Raw genomic sequence first — 10,697 nt, forward strand, 5'->3', positions numbered from 1 at the left:
CATGCCATGTTCAAGCTTCACCAAACTTCATATGTTTGATAAAAGCACTGGCCTGAACACATCTGCATGCCAATATTCATTTATAGGCATAGCGCCACCAGCTGGCAGCAGGAAGATTGGCACATATCAATGACTTTGACATATTCCTCCTACATTTACTGTGTTAATAGCATAGTGCCCACCATTCGCCACCGATCGGCGGTGAGCCCGAGTGCGAGGGCCCTACCATCGCTGCTTGCAGCTTTAATTTTTTCTATTTTTACTGGATTAAAAGCATACTGCCCACCATTAGCTGTGTTTCAAAAGCCACCGGTCGGCGGTGAGCCCGTGTGCGAGGGCCCGTTCATCGCTGCTTGCAGCTTTAATTAGGGCCCGAGCACTACAGTGCGAGGACCCTATTGGAATTGCTCCGTTTATTATTATTAGGGCCCGAGCCCAAAAGGGCGAAGGCCCTATTGTTTTTCTAAGGATTATTATTATTATTATTATTATTATTTTTTTTTCAATGTTTTGGGGGATTTTGGGGCCTTTAACATACACGAAAACTCTTGAAAATTTGCACACACATTGGAACCTGCGGCCATCAGGGCCGGACAGACGTTGACATGGGGGGGTCACCTGGGGGGGGCGTGGCACAGCATTAAAAATTGCGACTTTTGAGGGACTCTGGAGTGCACACCAATTGATCTACAGTCATCAAAATTCATACACATATAGACCTCATCGGGCCGAACAACTTCCGCGCTCACAGTCCGTGCTTCACCAAACAGGAAGTCAGCTATTCAGGGATGTCTAAAAAGCGCATGCAATGGAATTTGAAATACTCCTCCTAGACCTTTCCACCGATGGCCACCAAACTCGGTCAGCATGATCTCAAGACATTGGAGACGCAAAATTGCCAGGGGATTTTTGATATCTCGAACGGTTTGGCCGTGGCGGGGCGACAAAGTTATGGCGAGAAATGAGAAACAGGAAGTGTCTAATAACTTTAACACACTTTGTCTGATTTTGACCAAACTTCAGCAGTTTGTTCATCTTATGATGCCGATCACAGAGATGTGACTATTAGGAGTCAAAGTTATAGCGCCACCAACTGGCAGCACAAAGCGCAACGTTTTCTAAATGCTTTTAAATCAACCTCTTAATTTTACTCAATTTGCTTCAAACTTCTTCTCAATAATGTTGAAACACGGCCAATGAGAATCTGTGAATTGCATTATCGATAACTTTTATCATGTTGCCATGGCAACGTGCCAAACTTTAACTTTAGCTTTTTGTGTTTTGGAGCCACTTAAAATACTCAGAATTTCATGAAACTTCACACACACATCTGTATTAATGATATTTAGACACTGATAAAAGCCCATAAATGGGCGTGGAGCAGGCGCTCCATAGCGCCACCTTTTGACAAAAGTTGGGGGTTTAGTTTGTCCTACAGTCACCAAACTCGGTACATATATTGATCTCATCAAGCCAGAAACATTTCTAATTTACACCCATTAGCTACGATCGACAGGAAGTCGGCTATTTTGATTTGAATGTGGATATTTGGAAAAATCAGGCTGTGGAATTTTATATACTTCTCTCGGGAAAACCAACCAATTCACACCAAACTTTTTTGACATGATGCCAACATTCTGAAGATTCTAAATTGCGAGCAGATTTAGGATATCTTGAACGGTGTTGATGTGGTGATTGATTGAAATCGGAGTAAAAAAAGATAGCCGTAATTTTATTATATCTTTAAAGTGCAGCATCCAAAGTCTTTGAAACTTTTTTCATACAGACTACTAGTCATTCTGATCAGACACCGTTCATTTCATAATTATACAAAGATCTATGAATTAATGAAAATTAAAAAACAAATCTGATCCCTCTCTGCTCTGCACTTATGTGTGTGCGTGGTAAGTGGGTGTGTGTTTTTTGAGTGTTAGGGTGAGAGTGGGGAGGGGGGATGGGTGGAAAGAGAGAGTCAGAGAGGAGGAGATAGAAGGGAATATTTAAACTCTTGGTTGTTTATTCATTAGGATGTGAATTAGGGCTGAGTATTGTGACCAATTTGGCAATTCAATTCGATTGTTATTTTTATGGTTTCGATTCGATATCGATTAGCTATCAATATTTCATTTAAAATGTTAGTTTTGCAGACATGGGATCACTATTTTGATATAAATGCTGGTAACTTAAAACTCCCCTACTTAAGTTTATTACTGAAATACACATCTACATTAATAATAGGGTGCGCACAGTTGTTTATTTTAAACAACTTATATTTTAAATGAATACTGTAACAAGAAGTCATAAATATGTGCATCCAATGTACACCATGTAAACAAACTGCAAAATGCACATTACTGTAAAAAAATAAAAAGACTAAATGTGCAACAGTGAAATCTATTAAGAACTTCAAACATGTTTAAGAATTTTTTTTTTTTTCTAAATTCAAATCAGGCCCATCATAAAGCCCTTGTCTGCATATACAAAACATTCTAACTGTTCATAAAACTAACAGTTCTTAACTACAGCCTAATAATTTTTGCTCACCAGATTTTTTTTTGCAAAAAATTTACACCCATTAGCTACGACCAACAGGAAGTCAGCTATTTTGATTTGAATGTGGATTTTTGGAAAAATATAGCTGAATAAATTCATATCACTCATAGCAGAATCAGACAGTGCACACCAAACTTTGTCAACATGGTGCCAAGATACTGAAGATGTTAAAATGTGAACGGCTTTGGGATATCTTGAACGGTGTTGATGTGGTGATTTATGAAAGTAACAGTAAAAAAGATGGAGAGTTATTTCCATATATCTTTAAATTGCATTATTCTAACTCATCAAAACTTTTTACATATAAAGAACAAGAAATTCTTAGGAAATACGTGTAGTTTCAAAATGTTATCATGCTCAGAGGCCCCAAAAACATTAAAAGTGTCATATAAATTGTCAGATTAAAGCTCTAGTACCAGGGATGAACACTAGAGGTCCTCATAAGATAAGGAATCGCTTGAATAATAATGCTATTTAGCTCATTCTCAGTGTATAAGAATGAAAATAATCCATAGAATCAGTTAATATATACTGTACTGTCAGTGTACTTTTACATAATTATTTTGTATAGGTGCTTAAAGAGCATTAAAATCTTTTTTTAATCTTTTAAGGAAAAATTATATGATTTATATACATATATACAATCTCACTGATAGAATAAAAAATCTTATAAGTATGACACTATACTGCTCAGTTCACTTAATTAGAATGAGAAACAAATACATCAACTAAGTTAATATGTATTTATTTTTAATATATTTGTTTATAATTATTTCACAGATGCTTATAGATCATTAAAATAATATTTAAAAATGGTTGTAGATCATAAAACATGGTAACTATTTAAAATAGGGTCTCTTTTGTTAACAATGGTTAATGAACTAACACACGAACGAACAACGAACAATATATTTGTACTCGATTTTCTTCAAACTTCATCAGAATGATGTAAAAACACGGCCGATGAGAGTCTGTAAAGGCGTCTCTGATGCATCAAATGCTGTTGCCATGGCAAATAAATAAAAATACAAAATACATTCAAATATTTGTTTCCTGTGTTTTTGAGGCAGATAGCCTGCCTAGAATTTCATTTTCCATTTTCAATTTTCAATGATTTATTATATATTTAAAGTGCAGCATCCTAACTCTTTGAAACTTTTTTCATACAAATAACTATTCATTCTGATTAAACACAGTTCATTTCACAATTATACAAAACTCCACGAATGAAAGAAAATTAAAAAACATATCTGATCTCACTCTGCTCTGCACTCTATGTGTGTGTTTGTGTGGTAAGTGGAGGGGGGATGGGTGGCAAGAGAAAGAGTCAGACAGGAGGAGAGACAGTTAGGGTTAGTCCAAAGGGTTACTGTGAATGCATGTGCCAACTGGGCACCGTTTTCCTGATGCTATCGGGATGGCGACTGCCAGTCGGCGAGGGCCCGGTCAACGCTGCTTGCAGCTTTAATTCTTCTTCTTCTTCTTCTTCTTCTTCTCCAAAATGAAAAGTCTTTTTGAGGGCCTAAACATGCCCGAAAACTCACGAAACTTTGCACACGCATCAGACCTGGCGAAAATTTACATCTGATATGGTTTTCAAAAGTGGGTGTGGCAAAATGGCTCGATAGCGCCACCTATAAAATTTCAACGGAGTGCCCCTCGAGCTACGTTTCACGTACATGTACGAAACTCGGTACACATATGTAACACACCAATACCTACAAAAAAGTCTCCTGGTTCAACATCCGAAACCCAACAGGAAGTCCGTTATATTGAATTTCCTGTACGATTTTTGTGCAGTTTTTGCCATTTTCAGGCCTCATACTTTAACGAACTCCTCCTACAGTTTTTATCCGATCATCTTCAAATTTGCTGAGTGTCATCATAAGGCCTTTGCGATGTTAAATTGCGAAGCTTTAGAGTTTTCGTCGAAGGGCGTGTCCGTGGCGGTCGGACAAACTTTGATGTTTCGCCATGAAAAAGGAAGTTGCTATAACTCAGGCATACGATGTCCGATCTGCCTCAAACTTCACATGTTTGATGACAGTCCGGTCCTGAACACACGTCAGTGCCCATATTCAGTTATAGTCATAGCGCCACCTGCTGACAACAGGAAATGACATGTTTAACACTGTTACGGACTCCTAGAAACATATTGAAAAGCGTTAACAAGTCTTAAATAGGCTAGCTACATGCTACAAACATGCTAAAACATGCTAGCAACACTTAGCTAAGAGCTAAAGCATGCTATTAATACAAATACAAAAGGAAATTGCTGTAACTCATGTATATAATGTTGAATCTGACCCAAACTTAATATTCAACATGCTACAAAAATAATAAAGCATGCTAGCAACACTTAGCTAATATGCTAAAGCATGCTAATAATACAATGAAACAGGAAGTTACTCTAACTCAGGCATACAATGTCCAATCAGCCCCAAACTTAACATGTTTGATAAGAATCCTGGCCTAAACACACGCCCATGCCCGTATTCAGTTATAGTCATAGCGCTACCAGCTGGTAACAGGAAGCCACATGTTTAATACTGTTGTGGATGCCTAGCAACATTTTTAAAAAATTCAACAACTGTTAAACAGGGTAGCAACATGCTAGAAACATGCTATAACATGTTAGCAACATTTAGCTAAGTGCTAAAGCATACTCTTAATGCAATGAAACAGGAAGTTACTGTAACTCAGGCATGCAATGTCCAATCAGCCCCAAACTTCACATGTTTGATAACAGTCCTGGCCTGAAGATATCTACATGCCAATATTCAGTTATAGTTATAGCGCCACCTACTGTCAACAGGAAGTGACATGTTTAACACTGTGACACACTATTAGCAACACACTAAAAAAGCCATTGAGTGCTAAACTAGTTTAAAACGTACTCAAACATGCTAGCAACACTTACTTAGTGCTAAAGCATGTTGTTAAAGACATAAAACAGGAAGTTACTGTAACTCAGACATGCAATGTCCAATCAGCCCCAAACTTCACATGTTTGATAACAGTCCTGTCCTGAAGATATCTACATGCCAATATTCAGTTATAGTCATAGCGCCACCTACTGACAACAGGAAGTGACGTTTAATGGTGTTACGGACTCCTAGCAACATAATAAAAAGCGTCAGCAAGTTTTAAATAGGCTAGCATCATGCTAGAATCATGTTAAAACATGCTAGCAACACTTAGCTGAGAGCTAAAGCATGATATTAATACAAAGAAAAATAAGTGTAACTCATGCATACAATGTCCAATCTGACCCAAGCTTAATATGTTTGATAAGAGTCCTGGTCTGAACACAAGCCCATGCCCATATTCAGTTATAGTCATAGTGCCACCTGCTGGCAACAGGAAGTCACATGTTTAATACTGTTGTGGATGCCCAGCAACATTTTAAAAATATCAACAAGTGTTAAATAGGGTAGCAACATGCTAGAAACATGTTAGCAACATTTAGCTAAGTGCTAAAGCATACTCTTAATGCAATGAAACAGGAAGTTACTGTAACTCAGGCGTGCAATGTCCAATCAGCCCCAAACTTAATATGTTTGATAAGAGTCTTGGCCTGAATACATTTACATGCCAATATTTAGTTATAGTCATAGCGCCACCAGCTGGCAACAGCAAATTACTTGTTTTACACTAACTTAAGCATGCAATGTACAATTTGCACCAAACTTGACATGTTTGCCAATAGTCCTGGCCTGAAGACATCTAAAAGCCAATATTTTGTAATAGCGCCACCTGTTGGCAGCAGGATATGTCATGACTTACACTCAAGCATGCCATGTTCAAGCTTCACCAAACTTCATATGTTTGATAAAAGCACTGGCCTGAACACATCTGCATGCCAATATTCAGTTATAGGCATAGCGCCACCAGCTGGCAGAAGGAAGATTGGCACATATCAATGACTTTGACATATTCCTCCTACATTTTCTGTGTTAATAGCATAGTGCCCACCATTCGCCACCGATCGGCGGTGAGCCCGAGTGCGAGGGCCCTACCATCGCTGCTTGCAGCTTTAATTATTTTTATTTTTTTTTATTATTTTTTTTTTTTCAACCTACCGGGCACTTTTGGGGGCCTTAACATACTCAAAAACTCTTGAAAATTTGCACACTCGTCGGAATCTGCGGCCATCAGGACGCCACAGAGGCTGGGACCCGGGCGTGGTTCAGGGCCTCTACAGCGCCCCCTGGAACACAGTTTGAAAACTTGATGTACTGCGCACACATACTTGCACATATTCATATGAAACTCGGTACACATATAGATCTCACTAAGCCAAACAACTTTTGTACTCTATGTCATAGGCTCCACCTGACAGGAAGTGAGATATATAGGGCTGTTTAAAAAGCGCATGCTCTGGAATTTAACGTACTCCTCCCAGGAATTCCATGGGATTGTCACCAAACTCGGTCAGCATGATCTCAAGACATTGGGGACGCTAAATTGCGAGGAGATTTTTGATATCTCGAACGGTTTGGCCGTGGCAAGGCGACAAAGTTATGGCGAGAAATGAGAAACAGGAAGTGTCTAATAACTGTTGACCACATTGCCTGATTCTGATGAAACTTCACCAGTTTGTTCGTCATATGATGCCGATTCCATAAATGTGACTATTATGAGTCAAAGTTATAGCGCCACCAACTGGCAGCAGGAAGTGTGTCATTTTCAAAATGCTTTGAAATCAGCCTCTTAATTTTACTCGATTTTCTTTAAACTTCATCAAAATCATGTCAAAACACGGCCGATAAGAATATGTAAAGGGGTCGAAGATAAATCGAATGCTGTTGCCATGGCAACGTGTCAAACTTTAAAATTAGATTCCTGTCTTTTCGAGGCAGTTAACATGCTTAGAATTTCATGAAACTCAACACACACATCAATATTTATGATAGTTAGACACTGGCAAAAGGTCATAAATGGGCGTGGAGCAGGCACTCTATAGCGCCATCTTTTGACAAAAGTTGGGGGGTTAGTTTTTCCTATAGTCACCAAACTCTGTACATATATTAATCTCATCAATTTGGACAACTTTCTAAATCAAACTCATTAGCTAAGACCAACAGGAAGCCGGCTATTTTGATTTGAATGTGGATTTCTGGAAAAATCAGGCTGTAAACAAATTCACACTACGTCTAAGAACAACCAGCTGTTCACACCAAACTTTTTTAACATGAAGAGAAGATTCTGAAGATGTTAAATTGCGAGCGGATTTGGGATATCTTGAACGGTGTGGACGTGGTGATTTTTTAAAGATGTAGTAAAAAACATAACCGTAATTTTTTAATATCTTTAAAGTGCAGCATCCAAACTCTTTAAAACTTTTTTCACACAGAGATCTTATCATTCTGAGCAAGTGGTGTAAATATCAATTTTATACAAGCTTCTATGAATTAAAGAAAATTAAAAAAAGAAATTAGAAACCTGCTGTCACTCTGCCTGTGCCTGTCTGTGTTCAGTCACCATTGAGTCACTGAAGAGTGACTGAAGGGGGGAGGGGTGTAAGGGAGAGAGACCAGTGGAACATGCTGTTTTGCTTAAGACCATCTTTGAGGAAGATGCACATTGCTGTAGCGTAATCGACATAAATATGTCTGATATTTTGAGAAAATATAAAGGGTCATTAAATCTTTCATTGTTTGTATTTTGCAGTTGTTGTTTTTTATTTATTTTTACTGAAATGTACCATGAACTTGTCCTATTCAGTCACATAGCAAAAGATTAAGAAAAATACAACTTTTAAGCATGAGTGATTTATCTTCATTATAGACAATATTTTCATAGTGTTATTTATTGAATATAAAATTATAATAATTAAAAATTTCAAGACAAACTTTGACAACAAAACAAACTTTGCTGTTATCTGTTCAAAACATCCGAAAACCATCATTTGAAGATCAGTTATATATATATCGCCCCATTAAAACACTCAACTTGATTTTTAAAGATATTTTGAAAGAATTAAGCGTTTATAGAGCACTTTATTGTGTATTGCTGTACACCCACATGAACTGTGTTCATGTTCATGTTAATTCACAGTACATAAACTAAAAGATACTAATTTACCTTTAAACAATATATGAATACTTTTTTTTTTAGCTTAATATTAATTAACATTAATAAATGCTATTTAATTATTGTTCATGTTAACTAATATAGTTAATGTTAACAAATGAAACTGGATGGCAACATTTTATATATTGTGTGTATGTGTCTCTGTGTTGATTTTAAAGTGTAACCCTTTCAATTCAGTAAACTTAAAATCCAAACTAGCAGAGGGTTACTGTGAATGCATTTGCCAACTGTGCACCGTTTTCCTAATTGATTCTTAGTTATGTAGCGCTTAAGAGTGATGTCTTATAACAGGAGTCACCAGCAAAGCAATATCCACATACAAATTGTACAGATAGGTAACGATTTAAGCAGAAGTGGTGAATGTAATGCAAGCAATAATAACATTTTGTTATCATCATGAATTACATGTTCTTATCATCATCATCAGAATATAGGGAAAATGTTCACATTTGGTTCACAGTTGGCATTATCTGAAGTCCTTGCAGGGGATTAGGTTTATAGCAAACTCCTCCTAGACATTTAATGAAATCAACATTATATTTGGTCAGTCTGATCTAGAGGCCTTAGAGATGTTAAATCGTGAAGATCTTGAGTTTCAGTAAAGGGCGTGTCCGTGGCGGCCTGACAAAGTTTGATGTTTCGCCATGGACATAGAAGTTGTTATAACTTAGCCATAAAATGTCTGATCTGCCTCAAACTTCAGAGGTTTGGTAAGAGTCCTGGCCTGAAGACACCTAAAGGCCAATATTCAGATATTATCATAGCGCCACCTGTTGACACCAGGATATATCATATCTTTCACTAACTCAAACATACCAAGGTCAATCTGCACCAAACTTCATATGTTTGATAATAGTGCTGGCCTGAACACATCTACATGCCATTTATAGGCATAGCGCCACCAGCTGCCAATGGGAAGTTTGGCACATTTAAATGACTTATGACATATTTCTCATATATTTACTGTATTAAAAGCATACTGCCCACCGTTTGCTGTTTTCCTAAAGCCACCGGTCGGCGGTGAGCCCGGGTGCGAGGGCCCGTTCATCGCTGCTTGCAGCTTTAATTATTATTATTATTATTCTTATCCGGAATGAATCGCATTTTTGAGGGCCTAAACATACCCGAAAACTAACAAAACTTTGCACACACATCAGACCTGGCGAAAATGGACATCTGATATGGGTTGCAGAAGTGGGTGTGGCAAAATGGCTCAATAGCGCCACCTTTACACGTTCCGCGGTGTGCGCATTCAGCTGTGATTATCGTACATGCACAAAAATCGGTACACATATGTAACACACCAATACCTACAAAAAAGCCTCTTGAGATAAAATCCGAAACCCAACAGGAAGTCGGTTATTATTAATTTTCTCGGCAAAATTTGTGTCATTTTTGCCATTTTCAGGTGTCATACTTGAACGAACTCCTCCTAGAGATTTATTCCGATCAACACCAAATTTGGTGAGTCTAATCTAAAGCCTTTTGTGACGTTAAATTGTGAAGATCTAGAGTTTTCATCGGAGGGCGTGTCCGTGGCGGCCTCGCAAATTTCGATGTTTCGCCATGAAAAAGGAAGTTGCTATAACTTAGGCATAAAATGTCCGATCTGTCCCAAACTTCACATGTGTGATAACACTCCTGACCTGAAGACATCTACATGCCCATATTCAGTTATAGTCATAGCGCCACCTGCTGGCAACAGGAAGTGTCATGTTGTACTCTGCAACAAACTCCTCCTAGAAATTTATACAGATCAACACCAAAATCGGTCAGTCTAATATAAACGCTTTAGTGATGTTAAATTGCGAAGATCTTGAGTTTTCGTTGAAGGGCGTGTCCGTGGCGGCCTGACAAATTTCGAGTTCTCGCCATGGATATAAAACTTGTTATAACTCAGCCATAAAATGTCCAATTAGCCTCAAACTTAACATATTCGATAAGAGTCCTGGCCTAAACACATCTGAAGGCCAATATTCTATTATAATCACAGCGCCACCTGTTGGCAACAGGAAATGACTTGTATCAAACTCCTCTTAGAGATTTAA

The sequence above is a fragment of the Garra rufa genome, chromosome 2 (genome assembly GCF_049309525.1).
Source record: "Garra rufa chromosome 2, GarRuf1.0, whole genome shotgun sequence".
NCBI classification, from domain to species: Eukaryota; Metazoa; Chordata; class Actinopteri; order Cypriniformes; family Cyprinidae; genus Garra; species Garra rufa.